Below are 18,129 nucleotides of genomic sequence, written 5' to 3'. Positions count from 1 at the left end.
GAGACTACAGAGGCACCATGCTGGTGTTATACCACAGACTGAAGACTCCTGAATGACACATGCTGGGAGATGTAGTCCCTTTTGTGTGTGTGTATGACAGTGTATCCCAACCAAGGCTGATTATATTAGTGTGCTGTGTATAAGGGGGCTGACCCGGGAAAATAGTGGGATGGGTAAAGGGCGGAACAAAAAAAAAAAAAGGAGCCACCCCAAACCAGCAAGGCATGTGGCATGCTGGGATTTGTAGTTTTCAGCACAGCAAGAAACAGGAAATAGAAGCAAAGATAGGAAAACAAAGTGGTGGATAAAAAGACAACAAAGAATGGAAATAGAGTAGGTTAAACAACAAGAATAGAAATGAAACAAAACAAATAGGGTAAGTCAAAAACGGAAAAACACGTTGATCACCGGAGTACCCCTTTAACTTTTCGTAGGATAAAATATTTGTACTCAAAAAATCAAACAAAAGGAAATGTGTGCAAAAACCACCATATGCCATCTATACCATGAAGTATTGATGTGATGTAAAGACCTCTAAAAGGTGGAAGGGAACAACGTATGGTCCATTGTAACCGATGGGGGTAAAACTTCCCCTGTAAGTCCCTACTTTCGCATTATTAATTCCCTTCTTTGCAAGTGTTACTGGCTGTAAAAAGGGTGGCCCCACACAGGAACCTCTACCTTTTCCCCCCTACAAACACTGCCATTTCCCAGGGTTTTTAGGTGGAAATAAAGAGAGTTTCCTGGTGAGTAACACTTGCCAAGAAGGGAATTTATAGGGCGAGAGTAGGGCCTTTCAGGGGAAGTTTTTACCCCCACCTGCTACAATGGACAATACATTGTTCCTCTCCACATTTTTGAGGAAAGTGTTACTCGTCTTAAAAAGGGCGGCCCCATACAGGAACCTCTCCCTATTTCCACCTACCCACAAACCCTGGGAAATGGCAATGTTTGTAGGTTGAAATAGGGAGAGGTTCCTGTGTGGGGCCGCCCTTTTTATGCGAGAGTAGGGCCTTACAGGGGAAGTGTTTACCCCCACTGGTTAATATGGACCATACGTTGTACCCTTCCACCTTTTTAGAGGTCTTTGCATAACATCCATACTAGGTGGCACATGGTGTTTTTTGCACACCTTTCATTTTGTTTGAGTTAAAGAAAAAATTTGGGGTCCATATATTTTATCCTAAGCATATTCTTAAAAGTAAAGTTTTAAGTAATGCATATCCTCAATACTTACTTGTGCACACTAACTCTTTTGCAAAAGAGACCGTTTTCTTCTGCCTACCTGCCTCAGCAACTATTCTGATGCTGCCACCCGCCTAATGCCACACATCTGATGCCAAGTTCGCCATATACTGGCTGAATGACACAGCATGGAGGTGGCGGCAGCATGAGGAGACCATATAGTGGCTGAATAGCACAGAGTGGAGTTGGCGGCAGCATGAAGAGAACATATAGTGGCTGAATGGCACAGCTTGGAGATGGCGGAAGCATGAGGAGACCATATAGTAGTCTCCTCATGCTTCTGCCACCTCCACTCTGTGTCATTCAGCCACTATTTGGTCTCCTCATGCTGCTGCCACCTTCACGCTGTGCCATTCAGCCACTATATGGTCTCCACCATACTGATGCCACCTCCAGGCTCTGTCATTGTGGCGCTACAGTGATTCTAATAGAGAAAGTCATGACTAAGGCCCGACTGCAGGGCTGAAACACGTCACCTTTGTCTACTTTGTCCATGTACCGAAGTTGATTCCGCAATAAACAGCTCCGTTCTACATCCACCTACGCTGGACAATCTCCTTTCTCTTGCATTGAAGCCACAGGCGCAGCCACGCCAGTCCGAGCACTGCAGGCTTGGGAAGTGAGCTGATAACCTTCTCACATTTACTACAGTGATTCTAAGAGCGACGCCTCTGATCTGCATATCATACTGAATAACAGTATTATTTCACTATCCCAGCACACATCCTATGTGTGTTACAGCAAGACAAAGTGTTCTACACCCCTATTGAGGCTCTCTGTAGGCCAGAAATTTGACATTTTTAATAGCGATTCGCTGCAAATAAATTCGAACCAAACCAAATTTTTTCAGAAAATTTGGCAAATTGACCAAATCGAATTTTTCAAAAAATTTGATCATCTCTAGGGGTAAGGAAAGCTTGGGCAAAAGCCATTTCAGGGTGCAATCTGATCTAAACCCTAAAGGGACTTTAAAAGGGTGGCGACCCAGGGGAGAATACGCTGGGACCTGTGGTGCTACTAAGGTGTCAACAGTGCTGCAACTGCAAGTGGTGTAGCAGTCCCATGTAAACTCTTTCAGGTGCACACATCTTTTGACAATGGAGGGCCTGAACTTGGTGCGCATCCCAGTTTACTGTGTTCTGTTGACGGAAGTCTCCGGTGGTCCTATAAAATTTAAGACTATTGCCTGCCTTTCCTGTGGAACTTGGGTGTAACCCTTTATCACATGTGTTGCAGAATTTGATTGCAGCTGCAATGTAAAACTGCCACAGTAAAATATGAACCAAATGGTCTGAAAGATCCAAGAACCTATTACCTCCAAGTATAATCTTCAGAGGACTTTGGCATATGTAGTTGCTTTGTGTCAAAAAGACCTTTCTACTACAGCAATGCAAAAACACTTGGTAAGTGTAGGTGTCCTTGACTACTTGATTTTATTGCTGCATCATTTATTCATTATCCCACAATGGCCCCGATTTATCAATATGCTTAAAACCAAAAAGTTTGTACCAACCAATCACAGCTCAGCTTTGGGATTTACTCATGAGGAATTGTTAGAGGGGTGTTCTGAGTCTCAAGTGTTTGCAAGTTTTGTTGGTGGTCATAGCCTTAAGCAAACTGTCACAGTCTGTAACAGGTTATATGTGTAGGTTATCAACGCTAGTGGCAATAACCTATATTCAGTTTCAGTATCAGAGTTCTTCTATATTATTATTTCAGATTTATATAGTTTTTTCACCTTCTTCCTAGACATGATAGTGATGTTGGCCTAAATAGTTTCCCAGCTACAGTATATTCACACGCTGGAATGTCCGCACGGAAAATCTTTGTGCGTACATTCTGGAGTCAACAGACGTCGGCATAATATGCCGGTACTAGGACCGCACAGGAATACACCATCTCAGGTTCATTCTTTCTGCAGACATGGAAAGAGGAATTTCCATGCCGGAAATATCTGGCACGGAAATTCCGCTTTGTGCACAGCGCAGCAGAATCCCGTTGAATTTTGCAGCAAAATCTCCATACCGAATTCCAGTGCAGAAATTCTGGAAATTCAGAAGTGTGAACATGGCCTAAAGGGGGGGTTATCCAGGAATAGGAAAACAAAGCCAATTGCTTCCATAAATAGCGCAACTTGGCTCCATTCACTTCAATGGAGCTGAGCTGCAATACTTCACACAGCCTGGAGACAGACGCGGCACTGTTTTTGGAAAAAAATCACCTGTTTTTGTAATCCTGGATAACCCCTTTCATTTTCGTGCATCCCGCATTGCCAGGTCAATTGGAAAGTGACAACAAAGAGTTAATATTGAAAGACGGCATTCCTGTTAATACTACAGAATGTTATCTAACCCCTTTAGGATGCAGCCAATTTTCATTTTTACAGTAAAAAAAATGTTCTCGTCATCTTTTAGTAGCCATTAAAAGCTTTTATTTTTCCAACTACAGACCCATATGAGGGTTTGTTCCTGCAGAACCAAATGTATTTGTAAAGACATCCTTCTTTAAAAATTATACCGCCAAACATAAAAATAAATATTTGTGAGGTGAAAAATGAATTTTGCTAATTGGGAGGGTGTATTTTTTTTTATGCTACTCACATGCTTGACCGCATGGGGAATAGCGTAAAAAAGACAGAAGGGTGGGGGTGATATAAATTAAGGGGAATTTTCTCTAATATCAAATACATTTCTTAACACTTTTTGTTCCCTCTAGAGGACTTGTATAAGCAATCATTTAATTGCTCATATAGATAAATGCATTGCATCGCAGGGATCTGATCTAAAGCAAACCACCTGAACCACCAATTACCCTTGCCAAAAGTTGTTCAAATGCCGTTGTCAGCTTTTACAGTTAAGGAGTTGAGCATGCTCTGTTTCTTCTTTTGGATGGGGGGTAAGTACTCAGTGTAGCCTGTGGTTGCGGTGTAAATGTAACTTTCTCCTTCAGTTATAGTTAGAAATATTTTAAGACACCTGATGTACCTACCAAGAGATGTCAACCTCAGCCACCAGTACACCAGACAAGGTATTTTGTAATCTATTTAATGATTAATGTTATTTAATTATGGACCCAAACACAAGATAATTTGGAGGCACTCACCGAAGATTGTGGGGATTTTATCTCTTTATTTTTAGTGAACAAACATCAGATACTGCGGGGTGCAGCAAGGAAGCCAAACAAACATAGAGAGATGAGGCAGCAGTCGTTTTAGGCCTAGTACAGTGCTTTGTCAGACAAAGTGGTCAGTGATCTGTGGTCTGAGAAAGCACCAAACTAGGTGTGAAATGGCTGTTACCTCACCTCTCAGTGTTCGTTTGGCATCCCACCTGCCACTCCCAAGTATCTGCTGATTGTTCACTGAAAATAAAAAGATAACTTCTAAACAATATTCGGTCAGTGCCTCCCAATTATCTTGTGTTTGGAGTTTTGGTTGTTGCCTTTCCTGGATCTGAGCACCACAAGGAGTTGTGTATATACTCCCCTTAGTTCATACTGTTTCACTACTTCGCGACAGATGAAAGTGACTGAGCTGACTGCTGTGCTTTTAGATATTGCATTAAATTTTGGATTGGACAAGTTCTCCATACTTTTAGTAAACCCACTTTTACTCACATATTGGTCTCTGTCTCTTTATTTCATTAAGGTACAGGTAATACCAATCACGTCCATTCATTACAGATGTTAGCAAACCATACAGAACGCTAGATCTGATATAGTGGCAGGTAAGCAGAAGGGTCCATATTCTGACAACTGGAATTCTAGCCACAAGTAGTTAATGTTCAGTTACACAGTAATAAAATCACTGTTATTATTGCTCATTAAAAGCTATTCACCTAAATGACTGGTATTGTGAGAAAAACAGATCCCCAATGAGCCAGTGAACAGTGTTGCAGCATCGCAGCATGTCACAGAGACAAATAACAGAACATCTAGCATTTACCGCTGTGTGACTTAAACTTTAGCGGAACACTATTGAAAACTAGAGTAATTAAGACAGATTGCTTCTTAAGCATCTTATGTAGTGGTTAATCAACGGCTGAAATAACTAATCTTCATTGCTTTGTATACATATCCCACCCTTCTGCCTTGGGTTAGAATATAAGACTCTGTCCTGCTATTCCACTCAGTTTTGAAGAACTTGAGCGGAATTCCAGCGGAATTCAAGCAAAATGTCTGTGCTTTCAAACACAGATTCTGCTTGAATTCAAATACCCAACTTCAATGGAGCTCTGAATGGAATTCCGCAAAATTAAAAGACATGTTTTATAATTTTTCAGAATCCGAAATGCGGAATTGCCGTGGTGGAATTACTGCTGGAAAAATTTTGCTGTGTGAATGGGACAATGGAATCCCCATTGAAGATAATGGGCAGTTAATTTTGCAGAATTTCGCTGCAAACTTTTCAGTAGAATTCTGTGGGACATTCCACTGTGTGAACATGACCTAAGCTGCCAGAGGATTTACAGTACTATCTTAAATTGCTTTTGTTTTTTACACCCTGTTCCAAATTATTTAGAAAATTTTATTTAAGTGTCACAAAGATTAAATATTTTGTTTTTCAGTTTAACCCATGGATGGCATTGTGTCTCAGGGCTCTTTTGATCATGGAAAACAATCTCGGACACCTGTGATAATTAGATTGCTATGTGAGCCCAATTTAAGGAAAAACTACTAAAGGTGGGTGTTCCACATTATTAAGCAGAGCACCATTTTCAAGCAATAAAAGAGTTAAATAGTTCAATGCCTTGGACAAGGTATGAAAACATTAGATATTTCAAGAAAACTTAAGCGCGATCATTGCACTATTAAGAGATTTGTGGCTGATTCAGAGCACAGACAGGTTCGTGCAGATAAAGGCACATTGAGGAAGATTTCTGCCAGATCCATGCATTGAATAAAGAGAGCAGCTGCTAAAATACCATTACATAGCAGCAAACAGATATTTGAAGCTGCTGGTGCCTCTGGAGTCCCACAGACATCAAGGAGCAGTGTTCTCCAGAGTCTTGCAACTGTGCATAAACCTTCTATTCGACCACCACTGACCAATGCTCGCAAGCAGAAATGGCAGTCCTGTTCACTGATGAGTGCTGTGCAATGGAGTAGTGGATGGTTGGTGGACAGCCACCCTTTTCCAACAAGCCTGCGATATCAGCAAGTCGGTGGGGGAGTTATGTTTTTCGGCCGGAATCATGGAAAGAGAGCTCGTCGGCCCCTTTAGGGTCCCTGGAGGTGTAACGATGACCTCTGCAAAGTATGTTTAGTTTCTGACTGACCACTTTCTTTCCTGGTACAGAAGGAACTTTCCATAAAACAATCATCTTCATGCATGACAATGCACCATCTCATGCTGCAAAGAATGCCTCTGCATCAATGGCTGCTATGGGGTTAAAAGGAGAGAAAGTCATAGTGTTGCCTCCATTCTCCCCGAACTTCAATCCTATTGAGAACCTTTTGAGCATCCTCAGTCACAAGATCTATGAGGGTGAGAGGCAGTTTACATCCAAACAGCAGCTCTGGGAGGCTATTCTGACATCTTGCAAACAAATTCAAGCAGAAACTGTCCAAAAACTCACAAGTGCAATGGATGCAAGACTTGTGACGCTGCTATCAAATAAGGGGTCCTATGTTAAAATGTAACGTGACCTGTTAAAATGTTTAAAAAGTTTTAATGTTGTTAAAAGTTTGATTGAAATAGCTTTTGATTTCCGTAAATATGCTGCAAACACAACAAAGGACAATTTTCAGTTCTTTACAACCTATAAAGTGTAATAATTTGGAAAAGTGTAACATAGTAACATAGCTCATAAGGCCGAAAAAAGACCAGAGTCCACCAAGTTCAATTTATAACCCTAATGAGTCCCTACTGAGTTGATATAGATCTAGACTCCATAAGCTGTAATGTTATTATTCTCCAAAAATGCATCCAGACCCCTTTTAAATTCTTTTACAGAGTTCACCCTGACCACCTCCTCTGGCAGCGAGTTTCATAGTCTCACTGCTCTTACAGTAAAGAACCCCCGTTTGTGCTGGTGTAGAAACCTTCTTTCCTCTAGACCTAGAGGATGCCCTCTTGTTATAGATACAGTCCTGGGTATAAATAGATTATGGGAGAGATCTCTGTAAGGTCCCCTGATATATTTATACATAGTTATTTGGTCTCCCCTAAGCCTTCTTTTTTCTAAACTAAATTCTAACCCAATTCTGATAATCTTTCTGGGTACTGTAGTCCTCCTATTCCCCGTATTACTCTGGTTGCCCATCTTTGAACCCTCTCCAGCTCCACTATATCTTTTTTGTATACTGGTGCCCAGTACTGTACACAGTATTCCATGTGTGGTCTGAGTAGTGATTTGTACAGTGGTAGAATTATTTCCTTGTCGTGGGCATCTATACCCCTATTGATGCACCCCATGATTTTATTTGCCTTGGCAGCAGCTGCCCCACACTGGTCACTACAGCTAAATTTACTGTTAACTAAGCCTCCTCCCCGTGTGACGTCACACTCTGCCCCTCAATGCAAGCCTACGGGAGGGGGCGAAACAGCTATCACGCCCCCTCCCGTAAGCTTGCATTGAGGGGCGGAGCGTGACATCACACGGGGGCGGAGGCGTGACGTCACACGCCGCCGGCCGTGCCGTCGACCGTAATCAGACCAGGAGCGAACACGTGCCGGGGACTGATTACAAACGGGGTGCCCTGTGCATTATCCTGGGCGTCCCCAGCTGCGGGACTCCCGTGATCAGGCATCTTATCCCCTATGGAACAAAAACCCATCCGAACTTTTTTTTTTTTTTTTTTTAATTAAACGTTTTTATTAACACATTTTCTATAATACAAACAACCGGACCGCCAACAGGGAGGCCCAACTTCCCACTTGACACCCATGTCTGCCCACCTGACACCCATGTTTCAACATCCACCTCTTCAGTTTCCTGTGCCTCTTGCCGAAGATGCTATACAAGGAGATTGTTCTCGTCTTACGCAACAGGAGAGATCACGACGGCACAATGAGAATTTGTGCTTGTATTGTGCTAGCCCAGAGCACTTTCTCAGGGACTGTACAGTTCGCCCACACCTAGGGTACGTGGGAGAGGCATCTCTGGGTGTGAAAACTACCTTTACATTCTTAACTATTACTGTACAAGTCTTCGCTTCAGCCAAGTTTTCCTTCAGCGCTACAGCATTTTTGGATTCTGGATCAGCAGGTGACTTTATTGATGCAGCTTTGGTCCACAAGTATCATCTTCCACTTACTCAGCTTGCCAAGCCCTTGTTCATCTCCTCTGTTAATGGACAAAATCTGGACTGTAAGGTTCACTTCTGTACTGAATCTCTCGTCATGCAAGTGGGAGTATCGCATAAAGAAAAGATTGAATTCTATGTTCAGCCACACTGTACTTCTGAGATTCTTCTTGGCCTTCCTTGGCTGCAACGCCATTCCCCCCAACTAGATTGGAAAACTGGAGAAATAATTCGCTGGGGACAATCCTGTCAAAATTTTTGCCTCAAACCAGTTCTGTGTAAAGTTGTTTCTCGTCGTCCTCCTTTACCTGGCCTGCCGCCACCTTACCAAGATTTCTCTGATGTTTTCTGCAAGAAACAGGCTGAGTCTCTGCCTCCACATCGTCCTTACGACTGCCCTATTGATCTTCTGCTTGGTACCACTCCTCCTCGTGGAAGGATATACCCTCTATCAGTTCCTGAGACCAAAGCCATGGCTGAGTATATCCAGGAGAATCTCCAAAAGGGATTTATCTGTAATTCCTCTTCTCCTGCTGGAGCAGGTTTCTTCTTTGTAGGGAAGAAGGATGGCTCACTCCGTCCATGTATTGACTACAGGGGACTTAACAAAATCACAGTCAAGAACCGTTACCCTCTACCTCTTATCTCAGAACTTTTTGACCATCTATGTGGAGCCAAGATCTTCTCCAAGTTGGACTTATGCGGTGCGTATAACCTCATTCGCATCCGCAAGGGAGATGAATGGAAAACGGCCTTCAATACTCGTGACGGACATTTTGAGTATCTTGTAAGGCCTTTTGGCCTCTGCAATGCTCCAGCTGTTTTTCAAAAGTTTGTCAATTATATCTTCCGTGATCTTCTCTACACCTGTGTTGTCGTATACCTAGATGACATCCTGATCTTCTCTTCCAACCTAGAGGAGCATCGTTATCATGTTTGCCTGCTTATTCAGCAACTACGGAAGAATCATCTCTACGCCAAACTGGAGAAATGCCTGTTCGAGAAATCTAGTCTTCTGTTTCTTGGCTACATTGTCTCTCATCAAGACCTGCAGATGGATCCAGAAAAGTTGTCAGCATTATTGGATTGGCCTCGTCCTTCGGGCCTACGTGCTATTCAACGCTTTCTGGGATTCGCTAACTATTATGGTCAGTTTATCCCACATTTTTCATCCTTCATCCATGCTTTGCCACCATCTCATAATAACACTGTCATCTGGGTTGTTGTAGATCGGTTTTGCAAGATGGCTCACTTCACTCCTCTACCAGGTCTTCCTTCTGCCCCGCAGCTGGCCAAGTACTTCTTGTTACATGTCTTTCGTTTACATGGTCTTCCTCAGCATATTGTTTTGGATCAAGGTGTATAGTTTGTCTCTAAGTTCTGGCGAGTCCTTTGTAACTGTCTGGACATCAATCTGGACTTCTCCTCGGCCTACCACCCTCAGTCCAACGGTTAGGTGGAGAGGGTTAATCAAATCCTAGAGACTTATCTTCGGCATTTTGTTTCAGCTCGCCAAGATGATTGGGTCGGCCTTCTCCCCTGGGCTGAATTCTCATATAATCATAAGGATTCCGAGTCCACAAAGTCGTCCCCCTTTTTGTTGTCTACGGAACCCATTTCCATTCTCCTCTTCCTCTCCCAGTCTCCTCCGGTGTGCCTGCTGTTGATGAGCTGGTCCGTGACTTCTCCTCCATCTGGCAACAGACCCGACAGTCATTATTCCAGGCTTCTTCACGCATGAAGGTGCAAGCAGATAAAAGTAGAAGACCTCCTCCGTCCTTCTCTCCTGGTGACATGGTGTGGCTTTCATCCAAGTACATCCGCTTCTAGATCCCTTGTTACAAGCTTGGTCCCCGCAACCTTGGTCCCTTCCAGATTCTACAAAAAATCAATCCTGTCTCCTACAAACTCCGTCTACCTGCTACGGTACTTCCATGTCTCTCTCCTCAAGCCTCTTGTCATAAACCGATTCTCTCAGAAGAATCTAGTCCCCACACCTGTCTTTGACTCTTCTGACAAAGTTAAACAGATTCTTGCATCAAAAACTGTGAGAGGTAAACAATTTTTTTTTTGTAGACTGGGAGGGTTACGGTCCTGAGGAGAAATGTTGGGAGCCTGAGAATATCCTGGATCGTGACCTTCTCAGGAGTTTCCTCTCTCGTAAAATGAGGGGGAGACCAAAGGGGGGTACTGTTCCATTATGTGCTCTGGCCTTGCACGCTGGCCGTGAGCACATGGTCCCCTTACCTACTGCTGCCGATGGGGCTGGGACTCACAATGCGGGACGTACGCGCAGGCAAGCCCCAGTCCGTCACTCTCCGGGTGTTTTTCCTGCCTCCGCCTCTCTGCTCCGCCGCGTGTGCCCCCGTCCCCTAGGGCGTGTGCACGCCAGAGCTTTAAGATTTAAAGGGCAAGTACGCCCATTAGTGTAATTCACCTGTGGCTTATTTATAAATACCTCCACCCTCATCACTCCCCTGACGGATCTTGTGCCTTAGAGAAAGTGTTCCTCAGTATTGCCTTGCCGTGTATTTGATCCCTTGCTTTGGGACTTTGACCTTGCTCCTCTGCCACCTGACTACTGAATTCCTGCTACCTCTTGGCTACGCTTCTGTGCCGCCTGCCCTAACCTTCTGCTATCCAGACTACAAGCTGCCTTACCCCTCCTGTGCCTTGCATCTCCTAGGCCGCCTGTGTGGTCGAGCCGTGCCAGGGGTAGCAACCTGGGTGCCGCCTGCCGCAGCAGGTCCATCCCGTTTTGCGGCGGGCTCTTGTGAAAACCAGCGACACCTTAGACTCCGCTCCCAGGTACGGTCCGAGTCATCTGCCACACAGGTCCAGCGGATCCACCGGTGTTCCTGTCTTCTGAAACGTGAGTGTTACAATAATTAGACATATGCCAAAGTACTCAGAAGGAATATAAAAAAATATACATCCACGAACTCCAATGCCACCTTATATAGCCATCCCTGCATAAAGGAATAACAAAAATTAAAGGAGAGAGACACAGAAAGGGCAATCAGAACCTGCCAGAATGCAGAAAGAAGGAGAGAGGAGCAAGGTGAGGACATCTTACACATAAAAATTTAATTAAACCTAAACAAAACTGTGGCAATTCCCTAGAAGCCAGTCCAGATTCATCAGCCACACTCCCTATTGTTTCTCAAACTTATGCATAGCATTTCACTTGTGGTACACACCCTTCTCTAGATGAGCTCTGGCACAGTTGTAGGGGCACTGTCCAATCAATATAATGCTATCAGCAGGTGCGGACTGACCGGCCAGTCCATTCGGCCCTCGTCCGAAGGCCGGGAAAAGGGCCTGCTGTCCGCCGCCTGCCACATTAAATAATTAAAAAAAAATGTTTTAAATGCTGCGACATCCGGGCCTGGCACCATTCTCCGGCCCGGGCCCGGAGAACGGTGCTGCTGGCTGCTGTTTGGCATCTCCCACACAGCCACTGCAGCCCTGTTAGAGAACCGTAGTGGCTGCCTGGGAGAGGTGCTTTGAACTCCGGCGTGTCGCTGCTGCACTTAGACGTGAGGTCACGTCACCGTGGGGGTGACTTGATCTCACATCTAAGCACAGCAGAGCCACGTCGGAGTTCACTGTGCCACCAATCAGTGCGCCTGCCGCCCTGCTCTCTCTCTCTCTTGTACAGAGTCCTGCTTGTCTTCAGTGTACAGAGCCCTGCTTGTCTTCAGTGTACAGAGCCCTGCTTGTCCTCAGTGTACAAAGCCCTGCTTGTCCTCAGTGTACAGAGCCCCGCTTGTCCTCAGTGTACAGAGCCCCGCTTGTCCTCAGTGTATAGAACCTTGCTTGTCCTCAGTGTACAGAACCTTCCTTGTCCTCAGAGTACAGAACCCCGCTTGTCCTCAGTGTACAGAGTCCCGCTTGTCCTCCGTGTACAGAGCCCCGCTTGTCCTTGGTGTACAGAGCCCCGATTGTCCTTGGTGTACAGAGCCCCGATTGTCCTTGGTGTACAGAGCCCCGATTGTCCTTGGTGTACAGAGCCCCGCTTGTCCTCGGTGTACAGAGCCCCACTTGTCCTCGGTGTACAGAGCCCCACTTGTCCTCAATGTACAGAGCCCCACTTGTCCTCGGTGTACAGAGCCCCGCTTGTCCTCGGAGTACAGAGCCCCGCTTGTCCTCAGTGCACAGAGCTCCGCTTGTCCTCAGTGTACAGAGCCCTGCCGAAGAAGTGCCCTGATCTCTCTGCCGGCTTTCTCAGTCGGCATCTGCATGGACACATAAACAGGCTAGCCTGGCCAGGTGGGTGGGTAACTTATGAATTGTATAGTTATATGTAGGGATGTCCCGATACCGATACTAGTATCGGTATCGGGGACGATAACCGGTATTTGCATGGTATCGGGGACTCGTCTAATGTCTTCGATACCATAGCCGATACCTGGTGGAGTGCTCCGCTGCTTCTCTGTTCCGCATCATGCTGCAGCCCTGCTCCGCCGTCCCCTTTACTGCCGCTGCTCCGTTCTGCCATCTGAATCATGTGGTCTTATGGAGGAGCATGTGACACTCACGTCACTCCACCTCCTCCCCTGCGCCCAGCGTAACGCTACAGAGGAAGCAGAGTGACCCGTATGTCACATGCTCCTCCATAAGACCACATGATGCAGACGGCAGAGCGGAGCAGCGGGAATGGGACAGCGGAGCGGCGACAGGAAAGTAAGCAACTACAAGTGGGGTCCTCCTGGCTTCAAAGGAGGTCTTGCTGGCTAAAAGGGGGGTCCTGCTGGCTAAAAGGGGGTCCTGCTGGCTGCAAGGGGGGTTTTCTGGCTGCAAGGGGGGTCCTGCTGGCTACGGGAGGGCTGATACAAATGTCTGCAGGGGGGTTGTGGTCTACAGGGTGGGCTGCTGTCTAATGTCTGCAACTATCTATACTACTTACAAGAGGATACTACCTACTATTAACCCCTTAAGGACGCAGGGTTTTTCGGTTTTTGCATTTTCATTTTTTCCTCATCACCTTCTAAAAATCAAAACGCTTTCAGTTTTGCACATAAAATTCCATATGATGACTATTTCAGTTATTTTTTCAGTGACAGTTTTGTCAATCACATGGTGAAGCAGACAAATCTGTACACCCAGCAGTTCATCGCCCACCACCCTGATTCTGTTTTGGCAAGGCCCAATGAATGGTACGCCATTGATGCAGCAGAAATGAGGACATTTTGGGGCCTCTTGCTGCATTTGGGCCTGGTCAAAAGGGCAAGTGTCAGACAGTACTGGAGGGACATCCTATACCAGACCTGTTACGCCGAGCGCTCCGGGTCCCTGCTCCTCCCCGAAGCGCTCGCGGCGTTTCTCTCCCTGCAGCGCCCCGGTCAGACCCGCTAACCGGGAGCGCTGCACTGACATGGCCTGCGGGGATGCGATTCGCATCGCGGGACGCGCCCGCCCGTGAATCGCACCCCAGGTCACTTACCTGTCCCGGTCCCCGGCTGTCATGCTCTGGCGCGCGCGGCTCCGCTCTCTAGGGCGCGCGCGCGCCAACGCTCTAAGATTTAAAGGGCCAGTGCACCAATGATGGTGCCTGGCCCAATCACCCTGATTAGCTTGCACCTGTTCCTTGGCCTACTTATACCTCACTTCCCCTGCACTCCCTTGCCGGATCTTGTTGCCTTGTGCCTTGAGAAAGCTTTACTGTGTTACCCATACTGTGTTCCAGACCTCCTGCTATTCCACCTTTGACTACGAACCTTGCCGCCTGTCCCGACCTTCTGCTACGTCTGACCTTGCTCTTTTCTACTCCCTTGTACCGCGCTTATCTCAGCAGTCAGAGAGGTTGAGCCGTTGCCAGTGGATACGACCTGGTTGCTACCGCCGCTGCAAGACCATCCCGCTTTGCGGCGGGCTCTGGTGAATACCAGTAGCAACTTAGAACCGGTCCACTGACACGGTCCACGCCAATCCCTCTCTGGCACAGAGGATCCACCTCCAGCCTGCCGAATCGTGACAAGACCCCACTTTACAATATGGTCATGGCACGGAGGTGGTTCGAGGCCATTCGGAAATGCCTTCATTATGCAGATAACGAGGCATGTCCACCACGATGTGATCCCACCTATGACCGGCTTTACAAAGTGAGGCCGGTTATCGATCACTTTGGGGCCAAATTTTTGGAGGCCTACGTAACCCTCAGGGAGCTTTAGGTAGATGAGTCTCTTATGAGTTTTAAGGTGAGACTCATATTACACCAGTATATTCCCTCGAAGCGGGCGCGGTATGGCAGGAAGCTCTATAAACTTTGTGAGAGTACCTCTGGGTACACTCTCAAGTTAAGAGTATATGAGGGACGAGATTGTTCCCCCACTGGGTGTTAGCGGGAAAATCGTTTGGGACCATGTGCACCCATTGCTGGATAAGGGTTACCACGCGTACGTGGACAACTTTTATACCAGCATCCCTCTGTTCACATCCCTTGCTGCCAGATCCACGTACGCTTGTGGGACCTTGCGGAAGAACCAGAGAGGCCTCCCTCTAAATTTGATCAAGACACCTATTCCCAAGGGTGAGTCCCGTGCCCTTACCCATGAAAACCTGTTGCTGGTCAAGTATAAGGGTAAGAGGGATGCCCTTATGCTGACCACAATTCGTGGTAATGGCAGCTCACCTGTCCCTGTGCGAGGTACCACAACACCGGTCCTCAAGCCCGATTGTATTCTGAATTACAATCGGTATATGGGGGGAGTTGATCTCTCAAATCAAGTCCTCAAGCCATACATGGCCATGCGGAAAACATGGATATGGTACAAAAAAGTTGCGGTCTACATGGTACAGGTTGCCATGTACAACTCTTTTGTACTGTACCAGAACGCTGGCAACACAGGATCTTTTGCGACTGGGAAAGAGCAGGCCAGACTTCCCAAGGAACTGAAGTTAAAGGTGCTGTGGTGTCCTGGTACCGTACATTGTACCGAACCTTGTGTGCTAAGTCCGCAAAGTCAGAGTTCCTGCGTACTGGTAGGACCCTCCTAGTGGGATAACCCCTTGTCGCCTCTTCCTTCTTTAATTTTTTGTGCTTGGTGTATGTAATTTGTATATAATTTTGTATAGTACTTCCAGGACCTTAGGTCACATGACTACTAAGCCTACTGTTAGGTTAAGCTTAAGGATCTTGTTGCCTCAGTGCCAGTGAAAGCGTTCTTGTGTATGTTCCAAGCCAGTGTTCCAGACCCTCTGCTGTTGCCCCTGACTACGATCCTTGCTGCCTGCCCTGACCTTCTGCTTCGTCAGACCTTGCTCTTGCCTTGTCCTTCTGTACCGCGCCAGTCTCAGCAGTCAGTGAGGTTGAGCCACTACCGGTGGACACGACCTGATTGCTACCGCGGCAGCAAGACCATCCCGCTTTGTGGCGGGCTCTGGTGAATACCAGTAGCAACTTAGAACCGGTCCACGCCAATCCCTCACTGACACAGAGGATCCACCACCAGCCTGCCGAATCCTGATAGTACCACAATGCTTTGTGAAAGGACTGACAGTTGGTGGGAACCAATAAGCTTTGAGCCTGCCCTTGCCGTATAAGGACATTGTACCGAACCTTGTGTGCTAAGTCCCCAAAGTCTGAGTTCCTGCGTACCAGTAGGATCCTCCTAGTGGGATAACCCCTTGTCGCCTCTTCCTTCTTTAATTTTATGTGTTTGGTGTATGTAATTTGTATGTAATTTATATATGTATAGTACTTCAAGGACCTTAGGTCACATGACTACTAAGCCTTCTGTTAGTTAAGCTTAAGGACCTTCCAGGTCACGTGAGTGGGTCACATGATGTACCACAATGCTTTGTGAAAGGGCTGACAGTTGGTGGGAACCAATAAGCGTTGAGCCTGCCCCTTGCCATATAAGGGCGCTGTTATCCAATGATCGCTCTCTTCTCCCCATGAACTCTTGTACCCTGGATCTGAAAGCGAGTAGACCTGCTAATACAGCTACAAGACAAATCTAGGCCTGAAGCCTGCTAACTTGAGCCGAATACAAAACCGTGAGTTCAACTAAACTCAATCCTAAATCTACGTGACTACTGAACCTAAAACCAAACTCTAAATTCAGTGGAACAGCGTAAATCAAGCCTCAGAGTTTATTCACTACAAGGTCCCAACCAACTGTGAGGAACTTAAAGTCCGGTCCTCCGTAAAGACTGTTACTACTGTTAACCTGCATAAAAGTTGCAGTAAAGTTATTTCCAGTTTACTAAACCTCTGATTGTGGACAATCCTTTTATTCCTCCCCATCGTTCCTGGGATATATATATAGAGGAAGAACCCGCACCCTGGTGTCACAACAGTTAAGGGTTAATCCAACACCCTTTCATCACTGCACAGCTACACCCTTCCTACCCTACATCCCCACAAGCTCACCACAGTGCCAGGATTGTCCCAGGCCAACACTTTCCAGGTGAGGTCCCCCACACTGAAAAGAAGGGATGCAGAGTGTGTTACAAGAGGGGGATTCGGAAGGACACCACCATTCAGTGTGACACTTGCCCCGATCATCCGGGCCTCTGCATTAAAAACTTCAGGGAGTATCACACTTCCATGGAATGCTACATTTTCCCTCTTCATTTTAATTTTCCATAAGTCGACCCCAAAGTCCAGAGTACATTCCAAGTTTTAACTAGGGATCGAACCGATATCGTTTTTTTAGGGCTGATACCGATATCGATAATCGGTGGAGGTTAGGGCCGATAGCCGATAACTTATACCGATATTCCGGTATAAGTTATCGGCTATTTATCCCCCCTCGACACCGCTGCAGAACATTGATTTAAAGCGGGTGCATTAAATCAATGCACTGCAGTGGCTTTTGCGGTGCCATAGGCCGCCGCCGCCACCACCCGCTTCTCTCCCCCTACCTGTCAGGGTGGTCCAGGCCATCCATCCTTCCTGTAGTGTCCAGCGGCATTCCGGGTGGAGGGTGAACCGGTCTGGGCTGTCCTTCTTCTCCGGCGGTCATCTTCTCCACTCCGGGCAGGCTCCGGCCTAGTACGCTGCATAGATGCCGCTGCGCAGTGTCGCCCGTGCGCAGCGACGCACCTGACGTCATGGCATAGCGGCGTCTATGCAGCTACTAGGCCGGAGCCTGCCCGGAGGCCTGCCCGGAGTGGAGAAGATGACCACCGGAGAAGAAGGACAGCCCTGACCGGTTCACCCTTCACCCGGAACGCCCCCGGACACTACAGGAACGATGGATGGCCTGGACCACCCCCATTACGGGTAAGTTTAATTTTTTTTTTATTGACTCAGAGGGTGGGGGAGGGGCCCGACCGGTATAGCGGTATGGGCAAAAATCCATACCGGTATACAGCCCAGCATCACGGTGGGGGGTGCGACGCGGTGCGGTGGGTCGGGGGGGGGCGGTCGCGGTGCGGCGGGTCGGGGGCGGTCGCGGTGCGGCAGGTCGGGGGGGGGGGCGGTCGCGGTGCGGGGGGGCTGGGCATTATCGGCTTATCGGCAAGGTAATTGCCGATACCGATAATGCCCAAAATCGTGATTATCGGCCGATAATATCGGCCATACCGATAATCGGTCCATCCCTAGTTTTAACCCCATAAAACCACTAAATTGGCCAAAAAACTCTTTTATAAAAAAAAACAAAAAAAACCTGATAAGACCTCTGGTGG

General features: G+C 46.9%; 1 long non-coding RNA gene across 1 annotated transcript in view; it reads left to right on the top strand.

The window, feature by feature from the left end:
* LOC130274347 (uncharacterized) overlaps nt 1–18,129 on the top strand; it is a 59,821-nt gene that overhangs the window by 10,344 nt on the left and 31,348 nt on the right. Inside the window, exon 2 of the long non-coding RNA XR_008844335.1 lies at nt 5,811–5,925. This is a non-coding gene — a long non-coding RNA (uncharacterized LOC130274347). The remainder of the gene's footprint in view (nt 1–5,810; nt 5,926–18,129) is intronic.

This window comes from Hyla sarda, chromosome 1 (genome assembly GCF_029499605.1).
Source record: "Hyla sarda isolate aHylSar1 chromosome 1, aHylSar1.hap1, whole genome shotgun sequence".
Lineage (NCBI taxonomy): Eukaryota > Metazoa > Chordata > Amphibia > Anura > Hylidae > Hyla > Hyla sarda.
This window is presented reverse-complemented; position numbering and strand designations above follow the sequence as displayed.